The following is a 14640-nucleotide window of genomic DNA, read 5'->3' on the forward strand; positions in this document are numbered from 1 at the left end:
TGTGATGTCACAATGGGGGAAATGGCATTGTGATGTCACAATGGGGGAAAGGGCATTGTGATGTCACAATGGGGGAAATGGCATTGTGATGTCACAATGGGGAAAAGGGCATTGTGATGTCACAATGGGGAAAAGGGCATTGTGATGTCACAATGGGGAAAACGGCATTGTGATATCACAATGGGGGAAAGGGCACTGTGATGTCATAATGGGGGAAAGGGCATTGTGATGTCACAATGGGGGAAAGAGCATTGTGATGTCACAATGGGGGAAAGGGCATTGTGATGGCACAATGGAGAAACAGCTTTGTGATGTCACAATTGGGGAGAGGGCATTGTGATATCACAATGGGGGAAAGGGAATCGTGATGTCACAATGGGGGAAATGGCATTGTGATGTCACAATGGGGGAAATGGCATTGTGATGTCACAATGGGGGAAATGGCATTGTGATGTCACAATGGGGGAAATGGCATTGTGATGTCACAATGGGGGAAAGGGCATTGTGATGTCACAGTGGGGGAAAGGGCATTGTGATGTCACAATGGGGGAAATGGCATTGTGATGTCGCAATGGGGGAAAGGGCATTGTGATGTCACAATGGGGAAAAGGCATTGTGATGTCACAATGGGGGGAAGGGCATTGTGATGTCACAATGGGAAAACGGCATTGTGATGTCATAATGGGGGAAATGGCATTGTGATGTCACAATGGAGAAACAGCTTTGTGATGTCACAATTGGGGAGAGGGCATTGTGATATCACAATGGGGGAAAGGGAATCGTGATGTCACAATGGGGGAAAGGGCTTTGTGATGTCACAATGGGGGAAAGGGCATTGTGATGTCACAATGGGGAAATCGGCATTGTGATGTCACAATGGGGGAAAGTGCATTGTGATGGCACAATGGGGAAAACGGCATTGTGATGTCACAATGGGGAAAACGGCATTGTGATGTCACAATGGAGAAACAGCTTTGTGATGTCACAATTGGGGAGAGGGCATTGTGATATCACAATGGGGGAAAGGGAATCGTGATGTCACAATGGGGGAAATGGCATTGTGATGTCACAATGGGGGAAATGGCATTGTGATGTCACAATGGGGGAAATGGCATTGTGATGTCACAATGGGGGAAATGGCATTGTGATGTCACAATGGGGGAAAGGGCATTGTGATGCCACAGTGGGGGAAAGGGCATTGTGATGTCACAATGGGGGAAATGGCATTGTGATGTCGCAATGGGGGAAAGGGCATTGTGATGTCACAATGGGGAAAAGGCATTGTGATGTCACAATGGGGGGAAGGGCATTGTGATGTCACAATGGGAAAACGGCATTGTGATGTCATAATGGGGGAAATGGCATTGTGATGTCACAATGGGGGAAAGGGCATTGTGATGTCACAATGGGGAAAACGGCATTGTGATGTCATAATGGGGGAAATGGCATTGTGATGTCACAATGGGGGAAATGGCATTGTGATGTCACAATGGGGGGAAAGGGCATTGTGATGTCACAATGGGGGAAGGGCATTATGAAGTCACAATGGGGAAAACGGCATTGTGATGTCACAATGGGGGAAATGGCATTGTGATGTCACAATGGGGGAAATGGCATTGTGATGTCACAATGTGGGAAAGGGCATTCTGATGTCACAATGGGGAAATGGCATTGTGATGTCACAATGGGGAAAACGGCATTGTGATGTCACAATACGGGAAAGGGCATTGTGATGTCACAATGGGGAAAAGAGCACTGTGATGTCACAATGGGGAAAAGAGCATTGTGATATCACAATGGGGAAAACGGCACTGTGATGTCACAATGGGGGAAAGGGCATTGTGATGTCACAATGGGGGAAAGGGCATTGTGATGTCACAATGGAGGAAAGGGCATTGTGATGTCACAATGGGGAAAAGAGCATTGTGATGTCACAATGGGGAAAACGGCACTGTGATGTCACAATGGGGAAAACGGCATTGTGTTGTCACAATGGGGGAAAGGGCATTGTGATGTCACAATGGGGAAAACAGCATTGTGATGTCACAATAGGGGAAACAGCTTTGTGATGTCACAATGGGGAAAACAGCATTGTGATGTCACAATGGGGGAAAGGGCATTATGATGTCACAATGGGGGAAAGGGCATTGTGATGTCACAATGGGGAAAACGGTATTGTGATGTCACAATGGGGAAAATGGCAGTGTGATGTCACAATGCGGGAAAGGGCATTGTGATGTCACAATGGGGAAAACGGCATTGTGATGTCACAATGGGGAAAACTGCATTGTGATGTCACAATGGGGAAAACGGCATTGTGATGTCACAATGGGGGAAAGGGCATTGTGATGTCACAATGGGGAAAACGGCGCTGTGATGTCACAATAGGGGAAACAGCATTGTGATGTCACAATGGGGGAAAGGGCATTGTGATGGCACAATGGGGAAAACGGCATTGTGATGTCACAATGTGGGAAAGGGCATTGTGATGTCACAATGGGGGAAAGGGCATTGTGATGTCACAATGGGGAAAACGGCATTGTGATGTCACAATAGGGGAAACGGCTTTGTTATGTCACAATGGAGGAAAGGGCATTGTGATGTCACAATGGGGAAAACAGCATTGTGATGTCACAATGGGGGAAAGGGCATTGTGATGTCACAATGGGGAAAAGGGCATTGTGATGTCACAATGGGGAAAACGGCATTGTGATATCACAATGGGGGAAAGGGCACTGTGATGTCATAATGGGGGAAAGGGCATTGTGATGTCACAATGGGGAAAACTGCATTGTGATGTCACAATGGGGAAAACGGCATTGTGATGTCACAAATGGGGGAAGCGGCATTGTGATGTCACAATGGGGGAAAGGGCATTGTGATGTCACAATGGGGAAAACGGCGCTGTGATGTCACAATAGGGGAAACAGCATTGTGATGTCACAATGGGGGAAAGGGCATTGTGATGGCACAATGGGGAAAACGGCATTGTGATGTCACAATGGGGGAAAGGGCATTGTGATGTCACAATGGGGGAAAGGGCATTGTGATGTCACAATGGGGAAAACTGCATTGTGATGTCACAATAGGGGAAACGGCTTTGTTATGTCACAATTGGGGAAAGGGCATTGTGATGTCACAATGGGGAAAACAGCATTGTTATGTCACAATGGGGGAAAGGGCATTGTGATGTCACACTGGGGAAGACGGCACTGTGATGTCACAATGGGGGAAACGGCATTGTGATGTCACAATGGGGGAAGGGGCATTGTGATGGCACAATGGGGAAAACGGCATTGTGATGTCACAATAGGGGAAATGGCATTGTGATGTCACAATGTGGGAAAGGGCATTGTGATGTCCCAATGTAGGAAAGGGCATTGTGATGTCACAATGGGGAAATGGCATTGTGATGTCACAATGAGGAAAACGGCATAGTGATGTCACAATAGGGGAAACGGCATGGTGATGTCACAATGGGGGAAATGGCATTGTGATGTCACAATGGGGGAAAGGGCATTGTGATGTCACAATGGGGGAAAGGGCATTGTGATGTCACAATGGGGGAAGGGCATTGTGATGTAATAATGGGGGAAAAGGCATTGTGATGTCACAATGGGGGAAAGGGCATTGTGATGTCACAATGGGGAAAACGGCATTGTGATGTCACAATAGGGGAAACGTCATTGTGATGTCACAATGGGGGAAAGGGCATTGTGATATCACAATGGGGGGAAGGGCATTGTGATGTCACAATGGGAAAACGGCATTGTGATGTCATAATTGGGGAAATGGCATTGTGATGTCACAATGGAGAAAGGGCATTGTGATGTCACAATGGGGAAAACAGCATTGTGATGTCACAATGGGGGAAATGGCATTGTGATGTCACAATGGGGGAAAGGGCATTGTGATGTCACAATGGGGGAAAGGGCATTATGATGTCACAATGGGGGAAAGGGCATTGTGAAGTCACAATGGGGAAAACGGTATTGTGATGTCACAATGGGGGAAATGGCAGTGTGATGTCACAATGGGGGAAATGCATTGTGATATCACAATGGGGAAAACGGCATTGTGATGTCACAATGGGGAAAACGGCATTGTGATGTCATAATGGGGGAAATGGCATTGTGATGTCACAATGGGGGAAATGGCATTGTGATGTCACAATGGGGGGAAAGGGCATTGTGATGTCACAATGGGGGAAAGGGCATTGTGATGTCACAATGGGGGAAGGGCATTATGACGTCACAATGGGGAAAACGGCATTGTGATGTCACAATAGGGGAAATGGCATTGTGATGTCACAATGGGGGAAAGGGCATTGTGATGTCACAATGTGGGAAAGGGCATTCTGATGTCACAATGGGGAAATGGCATTGTGATGTCACAATGGGGAAAACGGCATTGTGATGTCACAATACGGGAAAGGGCATTGTGATGTCACAATGGGGAAAAGAGCATTGTGATGTCACAATGGGGAAAACGGCACTGTGATGTCACAATGGGGGAAAGGGCATTGTGATGTCACAATGGGGGAAAGGGCATTGTGATGTCACAATGGACGAAAGGGCATTGTGATGTCACAATGGGGAAAAGAGCATTGTGATGTCACAATGGAGAAAGGGCATTGTGATGTCACAATGGGGAAAACAGCATTGTGATGTCACAATGGGGGAAATGGCATTGTGATGTCACAATGGGGGAAAGGGCATTGTGATGTCACAATGGGGGAAATGGCATTGTGATGTCACAATGGGGAAAAGGGCATTGTGATGTCACAATGGGGAAAACGGCATTGTGATATCACAATGGGGGAAAGGGCACTGTGATGTCATAATGGGGGAAAGGGCATTGTGATGTCACAATGGGGGAAAGAGCATTGTGATGTCACAATGGGGGAAAGGGCATTGTGATGGCACAATGGAGAAACAGCTTTGTGATGTCACAATTGGGGAGAGGGCATTGTGATATCACAATGGGGGAAAGGGAATCGTGATGTCACAATGGGGGAAATGGCATTGTGATGTCACAATGGGGGAAATGGCATTGTGATGTCACAATGGGGGAAATGGCATTGTGATGTCACAATGGGGGAAATGGCATTGTGATGTCACAATGGGGGAAAGGGCATTGTGATGTCACAGTGGGGGAAAGGGCATTGTGATGTCACAATGGGGGAAATGGCATTGTGATGTCGCAATGGGGGAAAGGGCATTGTGATGTCACAATGGGGAAAAGGCATTGTGATGTCACAATGGGGGGAAGGGCATTGTGATGTCACAATGGGAAAACGGCATTGTGATGTCATAATGGGGGAAATGGCATTGTGATGTCACAATGGAGAAACAGCTTTGTGATGTCACAATTGGGGAGAGGGCATTGTGATATCACAATGGGGGAAAGGGAATCGTGATGTCACAATGGGGGAAAGGGCTTTGTGATGTCACAATGGGGGAAAGGGCATTGTGATGTCACAATGGGGAAATCGGCATTGTGATGTCACAATGGGGGAAAGTGCATTGTGATGGCACAATGGGGAAAACGGCATTGTGATGTCACAATGGGGAAAACGGCATTGTGATGTCACAATGGAGAAACAGCTTTGTGATGTCACAATTGGGGAGAGGGCATTGTGATATCACAATGGGGGAAAGGGAATCGTGATGTCACAATGGGGGAAATGGCATTGTGATGTCACAATGGGGGAAATGGCATTGTGATGTCACAATGGGGGAAATGGCATTGTGATGTCACAATGGGGGAAATGGCATTGTGATGTCACAATGGGGGAAAGGGCATTGTGATGCCACAGTGGGGGAAAGGGCATTGTGATGTCACAATGGGGGAAATGGCATTGTGATGTCGCAATGGGGGAAAGGGCATTGTGATGTCACAATGGGGAAAAGGCATTGTGATGTCACAATGGGGGGAAGGGCATTGTGATGTCACAATGGGAAAACGGCATTGTGATGTCATAATGGGGGAAATGGCATTGTGATGTCACAATGGGGGAAAGGGCATTGTGATGTCACAATGGGGAAAACGGCATTGTGATGTCATAATGGGGGAAATGGCATTGTGATGTCACAATGGGGGAAATGGCATTGTGATGTCACAATGGGGGGAAAGGGCATTGTGATGTCACAATGGGGGAAGGGCATTATGAAGTCACAATGGGGAAAACGGCATTGTGATGTCACAATGGGGGAAATGGCATTGTGATGTCACAATGGGGGAAATGGCATTGTGATGTCACAATGTGGGAAAGGGCATTCTGATGTCACAATGGGGAAATGGCATTGTGATGTCACAATGGGGAAAACGGCATTGTGATGTCACAATACGGGAAAGGGCATTGTGATGTCACAATGGGGAAAAGAGCACTGTGATGTCACAATGGGGAAAAGAGCATTGTGATATCACAATGGGGAAAACGGCACTGTGATGTCACAATGAGGGAAAGGGCATTGTGATGTCACAATGGGGGAAAGGGCATTGTGATGTCACAATGGAGGAAAGGGCATTGTGATGTCACAATGGGGAAAAGAGCATTGTGATGTCACAATGGGGAAAACGGCACTGTGATGTCACAATGGGGAAAACGGCATTGTGTTGTCACAATGGGGGAAAGGGCATTGTGATGTCACAATGGGGAAAACAGCATTGTGATGTCACAATAGGGGAAACAGCTTTGTGATGTCACAATGGGGAAAACAGCATTGTGATGTCACAATGGGGGAAAGGGCATTATGATGTCACAATGGGGGAAAGGGCATTGTGATGTCACAATGGGGAAAACGGTATTGTGATGTCACAATGGGGGAAATGGCAGTGTGATGTCACAATGCGGGAAAGGGCATTGTGATGTCACAATGGGGAAAACGGCATTGTGATGTCACAATGGGGAAAACTGCATTGTGATGTCACAATGGGGAAAACGGCATTGTGATGTCACAATGGGGGAAAGGGCATTGTGATGTCACAATGGGGAAAACGGCGCTGTGATGTCACAATAGGGGAAACAGCATTGTGATGTCACAATGGGGGAAAGGGCATTGTGATGGCACAATGGGGAAAACGGCATTGTGATGTCACAATGTGGGAAAGGGCATTGTGATGTCACAATGGGGGAAAGGGCATTGTGATGTCACAATGGGGAAAACGGCATTGTGATGTCACAATAGGGGAAACGGCTTTGTTATGTCACAATGGAGGAAAGGGCATTGTGATGTCACAATGGGGAAAACAGCATTGTGATGTCACAATGGGGGAAAGGGCATTGTGATGTCACAATGGGGAAAAGGGCATTGTGATGTCACAATGGGGAAAACGGCATTGTGATATCACAATGGGGGAAAGGGCACTGTGATGTCATAATGGGGGAAAGGGCATTGTGATGTCACAATGGGGAAAACTGCATTGTGATGTCACAATGGGGAAAACGGCATTGTGATGTCACAAATGGGGGAAGCGGCATTGTGATGTCACAATGGGGGAAAGGGCATTGTGATGTCACAATGGGGAAAACGGCGCTGTGATGTCACAATAGGGGAAACAGCATTGTGATGTCACAATGGGGGAAAGGGCATTGTGATGGCACAATGGGGAAAACGGCATTGTGATATCACAATGGGGGAAAGGGCATTGTGATGTCACAATGGGGGAAAGGGCATTGTGATGTCACAATGGGGAAAACTGCATTGTGATGTCACAATAGGGGAAACGGCTTTGTTATGTCACAATTGGGGAAAGGGCATTGTGATGTCACAATGGGGAAAACAGCATTGTTATGTCACAATGGGGGAAAGGGCATTGTGATGTCACACTGGGGAAGACGGCACTGTGATGTCACAATGGGGGAAACGGCATTGTGATGTCACAATGGGGGAAGGGGCATTGTGATGGCACAATGGGGAAAACGGCATTGTGATGTCACAATAGGGGAAATGGCATTGTGATGTCACAATGTGGGAAAGGGCATTGTGATGTCCCAATGTAGGAAAGGGCATTGTGATGTCACAATGGGGAAATGGCATTGTGATGTCACAATGAGGAAAACGGCATAGTGATGTCACAATAGGGGAAACGGCATGGTGATGTCACAATGGGGGAAATGGCATTGTGATGTCACAATGGGGGAAAGGGCATTGTGATGTCACAATGGGGGAAAGGGCATTGTGATGTCACAATGGGGGAAGGGCATTGTGATGTAATAATGGGGGAAAAGGCATTGTGATGTCACAATGGGGGAAAGGGCATTGTGATGTCACAATGGGGAAAACGGCATTGTGATGTCACAATAGGGGAAACGTCATTGTGATGTCACAATGGGGGAAAGGGCATTGTGATATCACAATGGGGGGAAGGGCATTGTGATGTCACAATGGGAAAACGGCATTGTGATGTCATAATTGGGGAAATGGCATTGTGATGTCACAATGGAGAAAGGGCATTGTGATGTCACAATGGGGAAAACAGCATTGTGATGTCACAATGGGGGAAATGGCATTGTGATGTCACAATGGGGGAAAGGGCATTGTGATGTCACAATGGGGGAAAGGGCATTATGATGTCACAATGGGGGAAAGGGCATTGTGAAGTCACAATGGGGAAAACGGTATTGTGATGTCACAATGGGGGAAATGGCAGTGTGATGTCACAATGGGGGAAATGCATTGTGATATCACAATGGGGAAAACGGCATTGTGATGTCACAATGGGGAAAACTGCATTGTGATGTCACAATGGGGAAAAGGGCATTGTGATGTCACAATGGGGAAAACGGCATTGTGATATCACAATGGGGGAAAGGGGACTGTGATGTCATAATGGGGGAAAGGGCATTGTGATGTCACAATGGGGAAAATCGCATTGTGATGTCACAATGGGGGAAATGGCATTGTGATGTCACAATGGGGGAAAGGGCATTGTGATTTCACAATGGGGGAAAGGGCATTGTGATGTCACAATGGGGAAAACGGCATTGTGATGTCACAATGGGGGAAAGGGCATTGTGATGTCACAATGTGGGAAAGGGCATTGTGATGTCACAATGGAGGAAAGGGCATTGTGATGTCACAATGGGGAAAAGAGCATTGTGATGTCACAATGGAGAAAGGGCATTGTGATGTCACAATGGGGAAAACAGCATTGTGATGTCACAATGGGGGAAATGGCATTGTGATGTCACAATGGGGGAAAGGGCATTGTGATGTCACAATGGGGGAAAGGGCATTGTGATGTCACAATGGGGAAAACGGCATTGTGATGTCACAATGGGGAAACAGCTTTGTGATGTCACAATTGGGGAGAGGGTATTGTGATATCACAATGGGGGAAAGTGAATCGTGATGTCACAATGGGGGAAATGGCATTGTGATGTCACAATGGGGGAAATGGCATTGTGATGTCACAATGGGGGAAAGGGCATTGTGATGTCACAGTGGGGGAAAGGGCATTGTGATGTCACAATGGGGGAAATGGCATTGTGATGTCGCAATGGGGGAAAGGGCATTGTGATGTCACAATGGGGAAAAGGCATTGTGATGTCACAATGGGGGAAACAGCTTTGTGATGTCACAATGGGGGAAAGGTCATTGTGATGTCACAATGGGGAAAACAGCATTGTGATGTCACAATGGGGGAAAGGGCATTATGATGTCACAATGGGGGAAAGGGCATTGTGAAGTCACAATGGGGAAAACGGTATTGTGATGTCACATTGGGGGAAATGGCAGTGTGATGTCACAATGGGGGAAAGGGCATTGTGATGTCACAATGGGGAAAACGGCATTGTGATGTCACAATGGGGAAAACTGCATTGTGATGTCACAATGGGGAAAACGGCATTGTGATGTCACAAATGGGGAAACGGCATTGTGATGTCACAATGGGGGAAAGGGCATTGTGATGTCACAATGGGGAAAACGGCGCTGTGATGTCACAATAGGGGAAACAGCATTGTGATGTCACAATGGGGGAAAGGGCATTGTGATGGCACAATGGGGAAAACGGCATTGTGATGTCACAATGTGGGAAAGGGCATTGTGATGTCACAATGGGGGAAAGGGCATTGTGATGTCACAATGGGGGAAGGGGCATTGTGATGTCACAATGGGGAAATGGCATTGTGATGTCACAATGAGGAAAACGGCATAGTGATGTCACAATAGGGGAAACGGCATTGTGATGTCACAATGGGGGAAATGGCATTGTGATGTCACAATGGGGGAAAGGGCATTGTGATGTCACAATGGGGAAAAGGGCATTGTGATGTCACAATGGGGGAAGGGCATTGTGATGTCATAATGGGGGAAAGGGCATTGTGATGTCACAATGGGGGAAAGGGCATTGTGATGTCACAATGGGGAAAACGGCATTGTGATGTCACAATAGAGGAAACGTCATTGTGATGTCACAATGGGGGAAAGGGCATTGTGATATCACAATGGGGGGAAGGGCATTGTGATGTCACAATGGGAAAACGGCATTGTGATGTCATAATTGGGGAAATGGCATTGTGATGTCACAATGGGGGAAAGGGCATTGTGATGTCACAATGGAGAAAGGGCATTGTGATGTCACAATAAGGGAAAACAGCATTGTGATGTCACAATGGGGGAAATGGCATTGTGATGTCACAATGGGGGAAAGGGCATTGTGATGTCACAATGAGGGAAATGGCATTGTGATGTCACAATGGGGAAAAGGGCATTGTGATGTCACAATGGGGAAAACGGCATTGTGATATCACAATGGGGGAAAGGGCACTGTGATGTCATAATGGGGAAAAGGGCATTGTGATGTCACAATGGGGGAAATCGCATTGTGATGTCACAATGGGGGAAATGGCATTGTGATGTCACAATGGGGGAAAGGGCATTGTGATGTCACAATGGGGGAAAGGGCATTGTGATGTCACAATGGGGAAAACGGCATTGTGATGTCACAATGGGGGAAACGGCATTGTGATGGCACAATGGGGAAAACGGCATTGTGATGTCACAATGGGGGAAAGGGCATTGTGATGTCACAATGGGGGAAAGGGCATTGTGATGTCACAATGGGGAAAACGGCATTGTGATGTCACAATAGGGGAAACAGCTTTGTGATGTCACAATGGGGGAAAGTGCATTGTGATGTCACAATGGGGAAAACAGCATTGTGATGTGACAATAGGGAAACAGCATTGTGATGTCACAATGGGGAAAACGGCATTGTGATGTCACAATGGGGGTAAGGGCGCTGTGATGTCACAATTTGGGAAAGGGCATTGTGATGTCACAATTGGGGAAAGGGCATTGTGATGTCACAATGGGGAAACGGCATTGTGATGTCACAATAGGGGAAACGGCTTTGTGATGTCACAATGGGGGAAAGGGCATTGTGATGTCACAATGGGGAAAACAGCATTGTGATGTCACAATGGGGGAAAGGGCATTGTGATGTCACACTGGGGAAAATGGCACTGTGATGTCACAATGGGGGAAACGGCATTGTGATGTCACAATGGGGGAAGGGGCATTGTGATGGCACAATGGGGAAAACGGTATTGTGATGTCACAATGGGGGAAAGGGCATTGTGATGGCACAATGGGGAAAACGGCATTGTGATGTCACAATGGGGGAAAGGGCATTGTGATGTCACAATTGGGGAAAGGGCATTGTGATGTCACAATGGGGAAAACGGTATTGTGATGTCACAATGGGGGAAATGGCAGTGTGATGTCACAATGGGGGAAAGGGCATTGTGATGTCACAATGGGGAAAACGGCATTGTGATGTCACAATGGGGAAAACGGCATTGTGATGTCACAAATGGGGGAAACGGCATTGTGATGTCACAATGGGGGAAAGGGCATTGTGATGTCACAATGGGGAAAACGGCGCTGTGATGTCACAATAGGGGAAACAGCATTGTGATGTCACAATGGGGGAAAGGGCATTGTGATGGCACAATGGGGAAAACGGCATTGTAATGTCACAATGGGGGAAAGGGCATTGTGATGTCACGATGGGGGAAAGGGCATTGTGAAGTCACAATGGGGAAAACGGCATTGTGATGTCACAATAGGGGAAACGGCTTTTTTGATGTCACAATGGGGGAAAGGGCATTGTGATGTCACAATGGGGAAAACAGCATTGTGATGTCACACTGGGGTAAACGGCACTGTGATGTCACAATGGGGGAAACGGCATTGTGATGTCACAATGGGGGAAGGGGCATTGTGATGGCACAATGGGGAAAACGGCATTGTGATGTCACAATGGGGAAAACTGCATTGTGATGTCACAATGGGGAAAACGGCATTGTGATGTCACAAATGGGGAAACGGCATTGTGATGTCACAATGGGGGAAAGGGCATTGTGATGTCACAATGGGGAAAACGGCGCTGTGATGTCACAATAGGGGAAACAGCATTGTGATGTCACAATGGGGGAAAGGGCATTGTGATGGCACAATGGGGAAAACGGCATTGTGATGTCACAATGTGGGAAAGGGCATTGTGATGTCACAATGGGGGAAAGGGCATTGTGATGTCACAATGGGGGAAGGGGCATTGTGATGTCACAATGGGGAAATGGCATTGTGATGTCACAATGAGGAAAACGGCATAGTGATGTCACAATAGGGGAAACGGCATTGTGATGTCACAATGGGGGAAATGGCATTGTGATGTCACAATGGGGGAAAGGGCATTGTGATGTCACAATGGGGAAAAGGGCATTGTGATGTCACAATGGGGGAAGGGCATTGTGATGTCATAATGGGGGAAAGGGCATTGTGATGTCACAATGGGGGAAAGGGCATTGTGATGTCACAATGGGGAAAACGGCATTGTGATGTCACAATAGAGGAAACGTCATTGTGATGTCACAATGGGGGAAAGGGCATTGTGATATCACAATGGGGGGAAGGGCATTGTGATGTCACAATGGGAAAACGGCATTGTGATGTCATAATTGGGGAAATGGCATTGTGATGTCACAATGGGGGAAAGGGCATTGTGATGTCACAATGGAGAAAGGGCATTGTGATGTCACAATAAGGGAAAACAGCATTGTGATGTCACAATGGGGGAAATGGCATTGTGATGTCACAATGGGGGAAAGGGCATTGTGATGTCACAATGGGGGAAATGGCATTGTGATGTCACAATGGGGAAAAGGGCATTGTGATGTCACAATGGGGAAAACGGCATTGTGATATCACAATGGGGGAAAGGGCACTGTGATGTCATAATGGGGGAAAGGGCATTGTGATGTCACAATGGGGGAAATCGCATTGTGATGTCACAATGGGGGAAATGGCATTGTGATGTCACAATGGGGGAAAGGGCATTGTGATGTCACAATGGGGGAAAGGGCATTGTGATGTCACAATGGGGAAAACGGCATTGTGATGTCACAATGGGGGAAACGGCATTGTGATGGCACAATGGGGAAAACGGCATTGTGATGTCACAATGGGGGAAAGGGCATTGTGATGTCACAATGGGGGAAAGGGCATTGTGATGTCACAATGGGGAAAACGGCATTGTGATGTCACAATAGGGGAAACAGCTTTGTGATGTCACAATGGGGGAAAGTGCATTGTGATGTCACAATGGGGAAAACAGCATTGTGATGTGACAATAGGGAAACAGCATTGTGATGTCACAATGGGGAAAACGGCATTGTGATGTCACAATGGGGGTAAGGGCGCTGTGATGTCACAATTTGGGAAAGGGCATTGTGATGTCACAATTGGGGAAAGGGCATTGTGATGTCACAATGGGGAAACGGCATTGTGATGTCACAATAGGGGAAACGGCTTTGTGATGTCACAATGGGGGAAAGGGCATTGTGATGTCACAATGGGGAAAACAGCATTGTGATGTCACAATGGGGGAAAGGGCATTGTGATGTCACACTGGGGAAAATGGCACTGTGATGTCACAATGGGGGAAACGGCATTGTGATGTCACAATGGGGGAAGGGGCATTGTGATGGCACAATGGGGAAAACGGTATTGTGATGTCACAATGGGGGAAAGGGCATTGTGATGGCACAATGGGGAAAACGGCATTGTGATGTCACAATGGGGGAAAGGGCATTGTGATGTCACAATTGGGGAAAGGGCATTGTGATGTCACAATGGGGAAAACGGTATTGTGATGTCACAATGGGGGAAATGGCAGTGTGATGTCACAATGGGGGAAAGGGCATTGTGATGTCACAATGGGGAAAACGGCATTGTGATGTCACAATGGGGAAAACGGCATTGTGATGTCACAAATGGGGGAAACGGCATTGTGATGTCACAATGGGGGAAAGGGCATTGTGATGTCACAATGGGGAAAACGGCGCTGTGATGTCACAATAGGGGAAACAGCATTGTGATGTCACAATGGGGGAAAGGGCATTGTGATGGCACAATGGGGAAAACGGCATTGTAATGTCACAATGGGGGAAAGGGCATTGTGATGTCACGATGGGGGAAAGGGCATTGTGAAGTCACAATGGGGAAAACGGCATTGTGATGTCACAATAGGGGAAACGGCTTTTTTGATGTCACAATGGGGGAAAGGGCATTGTGATGTCACAATGGGGAAAACAGCATTGTGATGTCACACTGGGGTAAACGGCACTGT

This window comes from Eleutherodactylus coqui, unplaced genomic scaffold, assembly GCF_035609145.1.
Source record: "Eleutherodactylus coqui strain aEleCoq1 unplaced genomic scaffold, aEleCoq1.hap1 HAP1_SCAFFOLD_38, whole genome shotgun sequence".
Lineage (NCBI taxonomy): Eukaryota > Metazoa > Chordata > Amphibia > Anura > Eleutherodactylidae > Eleutherodactylus > Eleutherodactylus coqui.